The sequence below is a fragment of the Phyllobates terribilis genome, unplaced genomic scaffold (assembly GCF_046119375.1).
Source record: "Phyllobates terribilis strain yellow unplaced genomic scaffold, ASM4611937v1 Scaffold_414__1_contigs__length_1644244, whole genome shotgun sequence".
NCBI classification, from domain to species: Eukaryota; Metazoa; Chordata; class Amphibia; order Anura; family Dendrobatidae; genus Phyllobates; species Phyllobates terribilis.
The window spans coordinates 1,317,678-1,332,424 of record NW_027363174.1 but is presented as its reverse complement, the minus strand read 5'-3'; the positions used below and the strand labels follow the sequence as shown (position 1 = coordinate 1,332,424).

The window sequence follows — 14,747 nt, the reverse complement described above, 5'->3', positions numbered from 1 at the left end:
GTAACTAAGGTGTATGGCCTGCGCTAACTTTTTCTTTTTTCCCTACATGATGGCTAATATTCACTTATTTTCCATTAATGTCAGGAGCATCAAGGACAAGTTTAGACGTCAGACTATTTATGCCTTCCTTACTTCCCAGTTGTGTGATGTTTATATGTTGCAGTAATGTTCCCTTCCCTCCTCTAGGTCCTTCAAACATCTGGCCAGGGAGTGGTCCCACGGTCCATCCTACTGGTCCGGTGGGGGTGACTGCAAGTCTGCGGGGGTCGCAATTCTGATCAGGGGGGGCGCATTCACGCTTGAGTCCGTCCAGGAGCTCATCTGCGGCAGGGCTCTTGTTGTAGATGGCAACTGGGCGGGAGAACCTGTCAGGTTCATCAACGTGTATGCGTCCCCACTGAAGAATGAGCGTTTGGAGCTTTTCCAGACCCTGCGGCTTCAGCTTGCCACCACCAGGACCTTAGTGATGGCCGGGGATTTCAACTGCCCCATCGAGGAGGATGGTCGTAGTTCTGGCACATCTGCCAAGTTGGACATCACGTCCAAGCTGCTCATCGAGATGGTAACCGAGGCTTCTCTTCAGGATGTGGTGGGCTCCATGGGGAGAGGCTCCACGAACTATTCATGGAGCCGACCCGATGGCTCACTCCGCTCCAGGATTGACTTTGTGTTCACCTCTCGGGCAGTCAGGCAGAGTAGGCACTCGATGGTCTCCTGCTTCTTCTCCGACCACAGAGCCATTCACTTACAAGGTGTCCTCGGCGACGGTTTTCCGTCCGGCCCCGGCTCCTGGAAGCTGAATTGTGCTCTGCTGGCTCAGAATGAAGTCGTGGAGGAGCTGAGAGCAGCCTACGCAATGTGGCAGTCCTACAAGGGTAGCTTCCAAACAGTCTCTGATTGGTGGGAATATGTTAAACTTGAGTTTCGCTGTTTCTTTCAGGCCAAGGGTCGACAACAGGCGTGTGAGAAGAGGAGGGACTTCAGAGGGCTGCAGCGCGAGCTGCGGTCGCTGCAGGACCTTCTTCACTGCGGCTGGGACGTGAGGGAGGAGCTGGAGGAGACCAAGAAGAGCCTGAAAAGGCACTTTGAGGAGGAGTCCAAGCGAATCGTCTTCCGTTCCAAAGTGGAGAATCTGGAGAAGGGTGAGAAATGTAACTCATTCTTTTTCAGGAAACTTCATGCCGGTCACACGCCCCTGAACGAGCTGCGAGACGAGAGCGGAAACATGCGACGTGGGAAGGAGGACGTGATGAGGGTCGTCAGCGACTTCTACAGCGAACTCTACTCCCACAAGACTACCGACCCCGACGCTGCTGATAAGTTCCTGTCAGGTATCACTAACCATCTTGATCCTGCAGGCACGGCAGCCTTGGACAAACCTCTGATGGTGGGCGAATTGCTCTCTGCCGCTAAATCCTTTAGGACCGGCAGGACCCCGGGCAGTGATGGTCTTCCAGCGGAGCTCTATGTAGCGCTGGGAGACCTCATCTGTCCGGACCTGTTGGACCTGTACGAGGAGATGGTGGTGGAGGGTAGAATGCCTCCATCTTTGAGGGAAGGAATGGTCACGATCCTGTACAAGCGGAAGGGAGAGAGGTGCGACCTGAGGAATTGGCGTCCCATCACTCTGCTCAACGTGGACTACAAGATCCTGGCCAAGACGATGGCGACACGACTTAAGACGGTCATCGGACGGATCATCCACCCGGACCAGACCTGCGGCATCCCTGGACGTCGCATCGCAGACAGCCTCGCTCTCGTGCGGGACACGGTCGAGTACATCAAGGTCCGCCGCGCACACGCGGCCCTGGTCTCCTTGGATCAGGAGAAGGCCTTCGACCGGGTTTCCCACGAGTTCATGGGCCGAGCTCTGCACCGGTTAGGTTTGGGTAACATGTTTTGTTCGTATGTCCGTCTGATGTATTTTGATATCCACAGCTCGGTGTTGGTGAACGGCTGGAAGACTGACCCCTTCCCTGTCCTCTCTGGGGTCAGACAAGGCTGCCCTCTATCACCTCTTCTTTTTGTTTGTGTTATAGAACTCTTCGCAGAGGCTATCCGGCAGAATGAAGAGATCAGAGGGATCACCGCACCGGGTCCGGGACGACACGAGGTCAAGTGCTCGCTCTACATGGACGACGTCACCGTCTTCTGCGCTGATCGTGGTTCAGTCGACGCCCTCGTCCAGACGTGTGAGAGGTTCGGCCGGGCTTCAGGGGCCAAAGTCAACTGCAGGAAGTCGGAAGCCATGCTCTTCGGGGATTGGCAGCCGGCCTCCTCCGCCCCCTTCCCCTTCAACATTCAACCGGATTTCCTCAAGGTGCTGGGAGTCTGGTTCGGGAAGGAAGGAGCGGCCCTCAAGTCCTGGCAAGAACGCTTGGCCAAGGTGAAGCAACGGATCGGACTCTGGAGCCTCAGACACCTCACTTGTGAGGGTAAGGCACTCGTCCTGCGTAATGAGGTCCTGCCCGTCTTGCAGTACACGGCGCAGGCCTGGCCCCCACACGTCACTGTGTGCAGGGCCATTACCAGGACAGTGTTTCACTTTGTCTGGGGATCCAAGATGGACAGAGTCAGGCGGGCCGTCATGTACAAGGAGCCTCGCAAGGGTGGGAAGGGCGTTCCAGATATCCCCACCCTCCTGCGATCCTCTTTTGTGTGTGATTGTGTCCGCCGGACTTTGCAAGTCAAGAATGGCTCCGCGGGCAGGTCCATGTCTCGCTTCTTCCTGCTTCCTCTTTGGAGGCGACTCGGCTGGGACAAGTGGGACAGCTCCTTCCCCTACAACTGGACGACGCCATGGTTCTACGGAGACGTCGTTCGATTTGTGGGGGAGCATCAACTGGAGGGACTCAAGCCCGACTTGTGGAAGCCCAAAACTATCCACAAGCTAATCAGAGCCAAGGATGACGTGGAGAACATCACAGGACTTCACCAGGACACGCTGGAGACTGTGTGGACAAATGTGTCGTCTGACAGGCTGACCAACGGGCACAAGGACTTGTCGTGGATGGCGATTCAGGGCGGACTGACCGTCCGGTCATTCATGCATGCCCGGAACCTGTGCAAGACCCGGTACTGCCCAAGGTGCCCCTTCGTGGAGGAAACATCTTTGCACACTTTTTGGGACTGCGGATTTGCACAGCGCCTATTGACTGCACTTGAGGACGACCTGAGGAACTCTGTCCCCAGGGCGAGCCTATCGCACCATTCTGTGCTTTACGGACTCTTCCCTGGGGTTCATACCGTCGGAGCCATCCAGGAGGCTTGGCGCCTTATGAACTGCTTCAAGGATGCCGTTTGGGTCGCCAGGAACCGGCTCATCTTGAGGAGGGAGAGGATGTCCATCCAGGATTGCCGCAGGCTGATCCACAGCCTGCTCAGAGACTATTCCATCATGGACGGTCCGGAGGACGAGGATGAGGACTAAACCCCTCCTCCCCCTCTCCCCTTATGTGTCTTGTCTTTCAATAAAGCTTCGGGCCTGTGATTTTCCCCTCCCCATCCCCTTTTTCCCAATCCCCATCGCTTATCACGGTTCGTCGTACTGTATTGATTGACATGCTTTTTCTTTCAGATTGAGTGTTTTGTGTAGCATAGGGGTGTGATGTGTCTAGTTAGTGCGTCGTATCCTCATGCTATGTAAATATGATGTAGAATTCTGTGTGTACTGGGCTGCGGCACTGTACACTGTCTGTTAACTTATTTTTTGTGCTAATAAAAGATATATTCAATCAAAAAAAAAAAAATCTGTTCTTATCAGTTTAATATCTGATACGTCCCCTATCTGGGGACCATATATTAAATGGATTTTTAGAACAGGGAGATGGAAAAAGAGCTTGCTCTGTCCACTCCACGCATTGACCTGGTATTGCAGTATCTCCAGGACCGGTGCACCCCTTCTTTAATGCAGTTTCTAAAATCAGAAAGAATTGAATTCAATGCTTTTTGTTCATTTTGCTTGTTTGTCGGATTTTGGGATGGACTCTTTGGCTTTGCTTTTCTTCTCCTCATTGGATTTTTCATGTTAAAAGTTGCAGAAGCCAGATGACAAGCTCATTTTGGTTCAACTTCAGCAACTGTGCATTGCATTGCCATGTAATGTAATGTAATGCAATGCTATCTATCTAGCTCTCCCTCTATACTTCCTTTTGGATAAACAGACATATTAGGCAAGCATTTTGGAGCTTTCACCTAAATAACTACAGGTGGTGAGATAAGCTGCACAATATAATTGACCTTTCAGTATATTGTTGCACACACACCATCTATTTAGCAAATGCCCTTGTTATCAACAGCAGCCTTTTAAACTCACCTGAGCTAACAGGTATGTGAGCTGGTTACTCTGCTGCGCTTAAAATTTCTTTTTTGGTTTGCTACAATGCCTTTTCTGAAACGTTGTCTCCCTCTGCTGGAACACTGACTTCTTTCATTTAATGCCTGCAGACTATAAAAGAGAAACCAACCCAAAAAGTTTGGTTGATTAGTCTGTGGCATTCTTTTAAACTGTTGCTTATGGCGGTCTCTGTGAGCTTCTCAGTGACATTCAGCCATCCAGGTATCCCGCCTGCAGTAGACGGAATGTGGCAATGGAACGCTGGCTGCGCGTGTCATAATAGGCTCTGAGCCTTTATATACCTGCGCACAGCAGCAGCCACCTTCAGTCTGCTGCTGGACAGCCAGCAGCAGCAGCAGCAGGAGAGGTAATTAATCAGCAACCCTCCTGCTAAGGGTAGACAGCTGCTCGTTCCACCCCCCCCCCCGCCTTAATTGGTTCTCCTCCCTTCCAACGGTGTTGAGGCGGGTGGGAACAGCCGGGGGTTGAGGGTACTGTGCTAAAAGAGGTGGAGTTATGCAGATCTAAAACGCGTGGATTGCAGCAGCAGCAAGCCGAAAAGTGCAGGCATGTGAGGGATCTAGAGGTTGACAGCATGTCTTCTTAACGGGAGTCCAGGTGGCCATCTCCACAAATGGACTTTTCAGAATCCTTGGGTGGCACCGTAGTCGGAAACCAATTCTGGTTATCGCTTCTCGGCCTTTTGGCTAAGATCAAGTGTAGTATCTGTTCTTATCAGTTTAATATCTGATACGTCCCCTATCTGGGGACCATATATTAAATGGATTTTTAGAACAGGGAGATGGAAAAAGAGCTTGCTCTGTCCACTCCACGCATTGACCTGATATTGCAGTATCTCCAGGACCGGTGCACCCCTTCTTTAATGCAGTTTCTAAAATCAGAAAGAATTGAATTCAATGCTTTTTGTTCATTTTGCTTGTTTGTCGGATTTTGGGATGGACTCTTTGGCTTTGCTTTTCTTCTCCTCATTGGATTTTTCATGTTAAAAGTTGCAGAAGCCAGATGACAAGCTCATTTTGGTTCAACTTCAGCAACTGTGCATTGCATTGCCATGTAATGTAATGTAATGCAATGCTATCTATCTAGCTCTCCCTCTATACTTCCTTTTGGATAAACAGACATATTAGGCAAGCATTTTGGAGCTTTCACCTAAATAACTACAGGTGGTGAGATAAGCTGCACAATATAATTGACCTTTCAGTATATTGTTGCACACACACCATCTATTTAGCAAATGCCCTTGTTATCAACAGCAGCCTTTTAAACTCACCTGAGCTAACAGGTATGTGAGCTGGTTACTCTGCTGCGCTTAAAATTTCTTTTTTGGTTTGCTACAATGCCTTTTCTGAAACGTTGTCTCCCTCTGCTGGAACACTGACTTCTTTCATTTAATGCCTGCAGACTATAAAAGAGAAACCAACCCAAAAAGTTTGGTTGATTAGTCTGTGGCATTCTTTTAAACTGTTGCTTATGGCGGTCTCTGTGAGCTTCTCAGTGACATTCAGCCATCCAGGTATCCCGCCTGCAGTAGACGGAATGTGGCAATGGAACGCTGGCTGCGCGTGTCATAATAGGCTCTGAGCCTTTATATACCTGCGCACAGCAGCAGCCACCTTCAGTCTGCTGCTGGACAGCCAGCAGCAGCAGCAGCAGGAGAGGTAATTAATCAGCAACCCTCCTGCTAAGGGTAGACAGCTGCTCGTTCCCCCCCCCCCCCACCTTAATTGGTTCTCCTCCCTTCCAACGGTGTTGAGGCGGGTGGGAACAGCCGGGGGTTGAGGGTACTGTGCTAAAAGAGGTGGAGTTATGCAGATCTAAAACGCGTGGATTGCAGCAGCAGCAAGCCGAAAAGTGCAGGCATGTGAGGGATCTAGAGGTTGACAGCATGTCTTCTTAACGGGAGTCCAGGTGGCCATCTCCACAAATGGACTTTTCAGAATCCTTGGGTGGCACCGTAGTCGGAAACCAATTCTGGTTATCGCTTCTCGGCCTTTTGGCTAAGATCAAGTGTAGTATCTGTTCTTATCAGTTTAATATCTGATACGTCCCCTATCTGGGGACCATATATTAAATGGATTTTTAGAACAGGGAGATGGAAAAAGAGCTTGCTCTGTCCACTCCATGCATTGACCTGGTATTGCAGTATCTCCAGGACCGGTGCACCCCTTCTTTAATGCAGTTTCTAAAATCAGAAAGAATTGAATTCAATGCTTTTTGTTCATTTTGCTTGTTTGTCGGATTTTGGGATGGACTCTTTGTCTTTGCTTTTCTTCTCCTCATTGGATTTTTCATGTTAAAAGTTGCAGAAGCCAGATGACAAGCTCATTTTGGTTCAAGTTCAGCAACTGTGCATTGCCTTGCCATGTAATGTAATGTAATGCAATGCTATCTATCTAGCTCTCCCTCTATACTTCCTTTTGGATAAACAGACATATTAGGCAAGCATTTTGGAGCTTTCACCTAAATAACTACAGGTGGTGAGATAAGCTGCACAATATAATTGACCTTTCAGTATATTGTTGCACACACACCATCTATTTAGCAAATGCCCTTGTTATCAACAGCAGCCTTTTAAACTCACCTGAGCTAACAGGTATGTGAGCTGGTTACTCTGCTGCGCTTAAAATTTCTTTTTTGGTTTGCTACAATGCCTTTTCTGAAACGTTGTCTCCCTCTGCTGGAACACTGACTTCTTTCATTTAATGCCTGCAGACTATAAAAGAGAAACCAACCCAAAAAGTTTGGTTGATTAGTCTGTGGCATTCTTTTAAACTGTTGCTTATGGCGGTCTCTGTGAGCTTCTCAGTGACATTCAGCCATCCAGGTATCCCGCCTGCAGTAGACGGAATGTGGCAATGGAACGCTGGCTGCGCGTGTCATAATAGGCTCTGAGTCTTTATATACCTGCGCACAGCAGCAGCCACCTTCAGTCTGCTGCTGGACAGCCAGCAGCAGCAGCAGCAGGAGAGGTAATTAATCAGCAACCCTCCTGCTAAGGGTAGACAGCTGCTCGTTCCACCCCCCCCCCCCCGCCTTAATTGGTTCTCCTCCCTTCCAACGGTGTTGAGGCGGGTGGGAACAGCCGGGGGTTGAGGGTACTGTGCTAAAAGAGGTGGAGTTATGCAGATCTAAAACGCGTGGATTGCAGCAGCAGCAAGCCGAAAAGTGCAGGCATGTGAGGGATCTAGAGGTTGACAGCATGTCTTCTTAACGGGAGTCCAGGTGGCCATCTCCACAAATGGACTTTTCAGAATCCTTGGGTGGCACCGTAGTCGGAAACCAATTCTGGTTATCGCTTCTCGGCCTTTTGGCTAAGATCAAGTGTAGTATCTGTTCTTATCAGTTTAATATCTGATACGTCCCCTATCTGGGGACCATATATTAAATGGATTTTTAGAACAGGGAGATGGAAAAAGAGCTTGCTCTGTCCACTCCACGCATTGACCTGGTATTGCAGTATCTCCAGGACCGATGCACCCCTTCTTTAATGCAGTTTCTAAAATCAGAAAGAATTGAATTCAATGCTTTTTGTTCATTTTGCTTGTTTGTCGGATTTTGGGATGGACTCTTTGGCTTTGCTTTTCTTCTCCTCATTGGATTTTTCATGTTAAAAGTTGCAGAAGCCAGATGACAAGCTCATTTTGGTTCAACTTCAGCAACTGTGCATTGCATTGCCATGTAATGTAATGTAATGCAATGCTATTTATCTAGCTCTCCCTCTATACTTCCTTTTGGATAAACAGACATATTAGGCAAGCATTTTGGAGCTTTCACCTAAATAACTACAGGTGGTGAGATAAGCTGCACAATATAATTGACCTTTCAGTATATTGTTGCACACACACCATCTATTTAGCAAATGCCCTTGTTATCAACAGCAGCCTTTTAAACTCACCTGAGCTAACAGGTATGTGAGCTGGTTACTCTGCTGCGCTTAAAATTTCTTTTTTGGTTTGCTACAATGCCTTTTCTGAAACGTTGTCTCCCTCTGCTGGAACACTGACTTCTTTCATTTAATGCCTGCAGACTATAAAAGAGAAACCAACCCAAAAAGTTTGGTTGATTAGTCTGTGGCATTCTTTTAAACTGTTGCTTATGGCGGTCTCTGTGAGCTTCTCAGTGACATTCAGCCATCCAGGTATCCCGCCTGCAGTAGACGGAATGTGGCAATGGAACGCTGGCTGCGCGTGTCATAATAGGCTCTGAGCCTTTATATACCTGCGCACAGCAGCAGCCACCTTCAGTCTGCTGCTGGATAGCCAGCAGCAGCAGCAGCAGGAGAGGTAATTAATCAGCAACCCTCCTGCTAAGGGTAGACAGCTGCTCGTTCCACCCCCCCCCCGCCTTAATTGGTTCTCCTCCCTTCCAACGGTGTTGAGGCGGGTGGGAACAGCCGGGGGTTGAGGGTACTGTGCTAAAAGAGGTGGAGTTATGCAGATCTAAAACGCGTGGATTGCAGCAGCAGCAAGCCGAAAAGTGCAGGCATGTGAGGGATCTAGAGGTTGACAGCATGTCTTCTTAACGGGAGTCCAGGTGGCCATCTCCACAAATGGACTTTTCAGAATCCTTGGGTGGCACCGTAGTCGGAAACCAATTCTGGTTATCGCTTCTCGGCCTTTTGGCTAAGATCAAGTGTAGTATCTGTTCTTATCAGTTTAATATCTGATACGTCCCCTATCTGGGGACCATATATTAAATGGATTTTTAGAACAGGGAGATGGAAAAAGAGCTTGCTCTGTCCACTCCACGCATTGACCTGGTATTGCAGTATCTCCAGGACCGGTGCACCCCTTCTTTAATGCAGTTTCTAAAATCAGAAAGAATTGAATTCAATGCTTTTTGTTCATTTTGCTTGTTTGTCGGATTTTGGGATGGACTCTTTGGCGTTGCTTTTCTTCTCCTCATTGGATTTTTCATGTTAAAAGTTGCAGAAGCTAGATGACAAGCTCATTTTGGTTCAACTTCAGCAACTGTGCATTGCATTGCCATGTAATGTAATGTAATGCAATGCTATCTATCTAGCTCTCCCTCTATACTTCCTTTTGGATAAACAGACATATTAGGCAAGCATTTTGGAGCTTTCACCTAAATAACTACAGGTGGTGAGATAAGCTGCACAATATAATTGACCTTTCAGTATATTGTTGCACACACACCATCTATTTAGCAAATGCCCTTGTTATCAACAGCAGCCTTTTAAACTCACCTGAGCTAACAGGTATGTGAGCTGGTTACTCTGCTGCGCTTAAAATTTCTTTTTTGGTTTGCTACAATGCCTTTTCTGAAACGTTGTCTCCCTCTGCTGGAACACTGACTTCTTTCATTTAATGCCTGCAGACTATAAAAGAGAAACCAACCCAAAAAGTTTGGTTGATTAGTCTGTGGCATTCTTTTAAACTGTTGCTTATGGCGGTCTCTGTGAGCTTCTCAGTGACATTCAGCCATCCAGGTATCCCGCCTGCAGTAGACGGAATGTGGCAATGGAACGCTGGCTGCGCGTGTCATAATAGGCTCTGAGCCTTTATATACCTGCGCACAGCAGCAGCCACCTTCAGTCTGCTGCTGGACAGCCAGCAGCAGCAGCAGGAGAGGTAATTAATCAGCAACCCTCCTGCTAAGGGTAGACAGCTGCTCGTTCCACCCCCCCCCCGCCTTAATTGGTTCTCCTCCCTTCCAACGGTGTTGAGGCGGGTGGGAACAGCCGGGGGTTGAGGGTACTGTGCTAAAAGAGGTGGAGTTATGCAGATCTAAAACGCGTGGATTGCAGCAGCAGCAAGCCGAAAAGTGCAGGCATGTGAGGGATCTAGAGGTTGACAGCATGTCTTCTTAACGGGAGTCCAGGTGGCCATCTCCACAAATGGACTTTTCAGAATCCTTGGGTGGCACCGTAGTCGGAAACCAATTCTGGTTATCGCTTCTCGGCCTTTTGGCTAAGATCAAGTGTAGTATCTGTTCTTATCAGTTTAATATCTGATACGTCCCCTATCTGGGGACCATATATTAAATGGATTTTTAGAACAGGGAGATGGAAAAAGAGCTTGCTCTGTCCACTCCACGCATTGACCTGGTATTGCAGTATCTCCATTACCGGTGCACCCCTTCTTTAATGCAGTTTCTAAAATCAGAAAGAATTGAATTCAAAGCTTTTTGTTCATTTTGCTTGTTTGTCGGATTTTGGGATGGACTCTTTGGCTTTGCTTTTCTTCTCCTCATTGGATTTTTCATGTTAAAAGTTGCAGAAGCCAGATGACAAGCTCATTTTGGTTCAACTTCAGCAACTGTGCATTGCATTGCCATGTAATGTAATGTAATGCAATGCTATCTATCTAGCTCTCCCTCTATACTTCCTTTTGGATAAACAGACATATTAGGCAAGCATTTTGGAGCTTTCACCTAAATAACTACAGGTGGTGAGATAAGCTGCACAATATAATTGACCTTTCAGTATATTGTTGCACACACACCATCTATTTAGCAAATGCCCTTGTTATCAACAGCAGCCTTTTAAACTCACCTGAGCTAACAGGTATGTGAGCTGGTTACTCTGCTGCGCTTAAAATTTCTTTTTTGGTTTGCTACAATGCCTTTTCTGAAACGTTGTCTCCCTCTGCTGGAACACTGACTTCTTTCATTTAATGCCTGCAGACTATAAAAGAGAAACCAACCCAAAAAGTTTGGTTGATTAGTCTGTGGCATTCTTTTAAACTGTTGCTTATGGCGGTCTCTGTGAGCTTCTCAGTGACATTCAGCCATCCAGGTATCCCGCCTGCAGTAGACGGAATGTGGCAATGGAACGCTGGCTGCGCGTGTCATAATTGGCTCTGAGCCTTTATATACCTGCGCACAGCAGCAGCCACCTTCAGTCTGCTGCTGGACAGCCAGCAGCAGCAGCAGCAGGAGAGGTAATTAATCAGCAACCCTCCTGCTAAGGGTAGACAGCTGCTCGTTCCACCCCCCCCCCGCCTTAATTGGTTCTCCTCCCTTCCAACGGTGTTGAGGCGGGTGGGAACAGCCAGGGGTTGAGGGTACTGTGCTAAAAGAGGTGGAGTTATGCAGATCTAAAACGCGTGGATTGCAGCAGCAGCAAGCCGAAAAGTGCAGGCATGTGAGGGATCTAGAGGTTGACAGCATGTCTTCTTAACGGGAGTCCAGGTGGCCATCTCCACAAATGGACTTTTCAGAATCCTTGGGTGGCACCGTAGTCGGAAACCAATTCTGGTTATCGCTTCTCGGCCTTTTGGCTAAGATCAAGTGTAGTATCTGTTCTTATCAGTTTAATATCTGATACGTCCCCTATATGGGGACCATATATTAAATGGATTTTTAGAACAGGGAGATGGAAAAAGAGCTTGCTCTGTCCACTCCACGCATTGACCTGGTATTGCAGTATCTCCAGGACCGGTGCACCCCTTCTTTAATGCAGTTTCTAAAATCAGAAAGAATTGAATTCAATGCTTTTTGTTCATTTTGCTTGTTTGTCGGATTTTTGGATGGACTCTTTGGCTTTGCTTTTCTTCTCCTCATTGGATTTTTCATGTTAAAAGTTGCAGAAGCCAGATGACAAGCTCATTTTGGTTCAACTTCAGCAACTGTGCATTGCATAGCCATGTAATGTAATGTAATGCAATGCTATCTATCTAGCTCTCCCTCTATACTTCCTTTTGGATAAACAGACATATTAGGCAAGCATTTTGGAGCTTTCACCTAAATAACTACAGGTGGTGAGATAAGCTGCACAATATAATTGACCTTTCAGTATATTGTTGCACACACACCATCTATTTAGCAAATGCCCTTGTTATCAACAGCAGCCTTTTAAACTCACCTGAGCTAACAGGTATGTGAGCTGGTTACTCTGCTGCGCTTAAAATTTCTTTTTTGGTTTGCTACAATGCCTTTTCTGAAACGTTGTCTCCCTCTGCTGGAACACTGACTTCTTTCATTTAATGTCTGCAGACTATAAAAGAGAAACCAACCCAAAAAGTTTGGTTGATTAGTCTGTGGCATTCTTTTAAACTGTTGCTTATGGCGGTCTCTGTGAGCTTCTCAGTGACATTCAGCCATCCAGGTATCCCGCCTGCAGTAGACGGAATGTGGCAATGGAACGCTGGCTGCGCGTGTCATAATAGGCTCTGAGCCTTTATATACCTGCGCACAGCAGCAGCCACCTTCAGTCTGCTGCTGGACAGCCAGCAGCAGCAGCAGCAGGAGAGGTAATTAATCAGGAACCCTCCTGCTAAGGGTAGACAGCTGCTCGTTCCACCCCCCCCCCGCCTTAATTGGTTCTCCTCCCTTCCAACGGTGTTGAGGCGGGTGGGAACAGCCGGGGGTTGAGGGTACTGTGCTAAAAGAGGTGGAGTTATGCAGATCTAAAACGCGTGGATTGCAGCAGCAGCAAGCCGAAAAGTGCAGGCATGTGAGGGATCTAGAGGTTGACAGCATGTCTTCTTAACGGGAGTCCAGGTGGCCATCTCCACAAATGGACTTTTCAGAATCCTTGGGTGGCACCGTAGTCGGAAACCAATTCTGGTTATCGCTTCTCGGCCTTTTGGCTAAGATCAAGTGTAGTATCTTTCGAAAAGGCGGTTTTGGATGTTGGCCGCCCTAGTAGATTGATACATTATGCACACTGGGGTTTAGGCGCTTGTTAGTACGCCAGGTGGCTAATATAGTCATATGGTGGAAAGCATGGCCCCCCAGGATCGACGCCATTGGGCCGGGGAAGATCGAAAGCCCGAAGTGTGAAGTGCCCCAGGAGTGGTGACCCTGGGGTGCCTTAACTCACTGGGATTGGGAACCCCACTTGAGTTTATGGCACATTTGCACAAGCACTTCAAATTTTCTTTCTTCGCACACACCCTTATTCCGGGCCTTCTGGCCTTAGGATGGGGAATTTTTCAATTCCCGGTCGAAGGTCCGGGCAGTATTATACTGTGAAACCTTCACTATTTATTTAATTTCTTTGTCACTGTGTGTCCACTTATTCACGTGTGTCACGTCCTACTAGAATTTTGTCGGGATGCGGTTCCCTTACGGGTTCCTCTCTTGGCAGGTCTAGGGGGGGAGTGTGTGGCCATCAGGTTCCGCTCCCCCCTGAACCCCCCTGGCTCTCCTCTTTCGGGAGGAGAGCGTTGTTGGCTCCCCTCTTCCGGGAGGGGAGCACAGTCTTTGGCTCCCAGTGCCTTGCTCGGGTGAGAACTCGGGCAGGTGCTGGGGGTAAGATTGGGTCGCCTCTGGCTTCGGCTGGAGGTGGCTTTTTGTCCCTGTTCCTCGCTGTGGCCTTTTGGCTCGGAGGGACGGGGAATGGTTTGGGGGACCCTTCTCCTTTTGGAGAGGGTTTCAAGAAGACCAGCATCCTAGTGCACTTTTTTTGTGGCACTTGTCACTTTTTTAAGCGCACTCGGGTTTTGTACACGATTTCGGGCTTTCAAAAAAAAAAAAAAAAAAAAATCTGTTCTTTTCAGTTTAATATCTGATACGTCCCCTATCTGGGGACCATATATTAAATGGATTTTTAGAACAGGGAGATGGAAAAAGAGCTTGCTCTGTCCACTCCACGCATTGACCTGGTATTGCAGTATCTCCAGGACCGGTGCACCCCTTCTTTAATGCAGTTTCTAAAATCAGAAAGAATTGAATTCAATGCTTTTTGTTCATTTTGCTTGTTTGTCGGATTTTGGGATGGACTCTTTGGCTTTGCTTTTCTTCTCCTCATTGGATTTTTCATGTTAAAAGTTGCAGAAGCCAGATGACAAGCTCATTTTGGTTCAACTTCAGCAACTGTGCATTGCATTGCCATGTAATGTAATGTAATGCAATGCTATCTATCTAGCTCTCCCTCTATACTTCCTTTTGGATAAACAGACATATTAGGCAAGCATTTTGGAGCTTTCACCTAAATAACTACAGGTGGTGAGATAAGCTGCACAATATAATTGACCTTTCAGTATATTGTTGCACACACACCATCTATTTAGCAAATGCCCTTGTTATCAACAGCAGCCTTTTAAACTCACCTGAGCTAACAGGTATGTGAGCTGGTTACTCTGCTGCGCTTAAAATTTCTTTTTTGGTTTGCTACAATGCCTTTTCTGAAACGTTGTCTCCCTCTGCTGGAACACTGACTTCTTTCATTTAATGCCTGCAGACTATAAAAGAGAAACCAACCCAAAAAGTTTGGTTGATTAGTCTGTGGCATTCTTTTAAACTGTTGCTTATGGCGGTCTCTGTGAGCTTCTCAGTGACATTCAGCCATCCAGGTATCCCGCCTGCAGTAGACGGAATGTGGCAATGGAACGCTGGCTGCGCGTGTCATAATAGGCTCTGAGCCTTTATATACCTGCGCACAGCAGCAGCCACCTTCAGTCTGCTGCTGGACAGCCAGCAGCAG

At 47.8% G+C, this 14,747-nt stretch overlaps 8 non-coding genes and 1 pseudogene across 8 annotated transcripts; all 9 read left to right on the top strand.

Moving 5' to 3' along the window:
- Positions 1 to 3,702: 3,702 nt before the first annotated feature.
- LOC141226281 (U2 spliceosomal RNA) lies at positions 3,703 to 3,902 on the top strand. Its single transcript, XR_012293493.1, has one exon. It is a non-coding gene; the product is annotated as a U2 spliceosomal RNA (small nuclear RNA).
- A 1,121-nt stretch (positions 3,903 to 5,023) lies between these two features.
- On the top strand, positions 5,024 to 5,214 carry LOC141226129 (U2 spliceosomal RNA). Its single transcript, XR_012293356.1, has one exon. It is a non-coding gene; the product is annotated as a U2 spliceosomal RNA (small nuclear RNA).
- A 1,120-nt stretch (positions 5,215 to 6,334) lies between these two features.
- Positions 6,335 to 6,525, top strand: LOC141226004 (U2 spliceosomal RNA). The gene has a single exon (XR_012293234.1). It is a non-coding gene; the product is annotated as a U2 spliceosomal RNA (small nuclear RNA).
- A 1,123-nt stretch (positions 6,526 to 7,648) lies between these two features.
- LOC141225992 (U2 spliceosomal RNA) lies at positions 7,649 to 7,839 on the top strand. Its single transcript, XR_012293222.1, has one exon. It is a non-coding gene; the product is annotated as a U2 spliceosomal RNA (small nuclear RNA).
- Positions 7,840 to 8,959: 1,120 nt separating this feature from the next.
- Positions 8,960 to 9,150, top strand: LOC141225842 (U2 spliceosomal RNA). Its single transcript, XR_012293077.1, has one exon. It is a non-coding gene; the product is annotated as a U2 spliceosomal RNA (small nuclear RNA).
- A 1,117-nt stretch (positions 9,151 to 10,267) lies between these two features.
- Positions 10,268 to 10,458, top strand: LOC141226206 (U2 spliceosomal RNA). The gene has a single exon (XR_012293430.1). It is a non-coding gene; the product is annotated as a U2 spliceosomal RNA (small nuclear RNA).
- A 1,120-nt stretch (positions 10,459 to 11,578) lies between these two features.
- Positions 11,579 to 11,769, top strand: LOC141225995 (U2 spliceosomal RNA). Its single transcript, XR_012293225.1, has one exon. It is a non-coding gene; the product is annotated as a U2 spliceosomal RNA (small nuclear RNA).
- Positions 11,770 to 12,889: 1,120 nt separating this feature from the next.
- LOC141226384 (U2 spliceosomal RNA) lies at positions 12,890 to 12,981 on the top strand (annotated as a pseudogene).
- Positions 12,982 to 13,768: 787 nt separating this feature from the next.
- Positions 13,769 to 13,960, top strand: LOC141226322 (U2 spliceosomal RNA). The gene has a single exon (XR_012293524.1). It is a non-coding gene; the product is annotated as a U2 spliceosomal RNA (small nuclear RNA).
- The last annotated feature ends 787 nt before the right edge of the window (positions 13,961 to 14,747 follow it).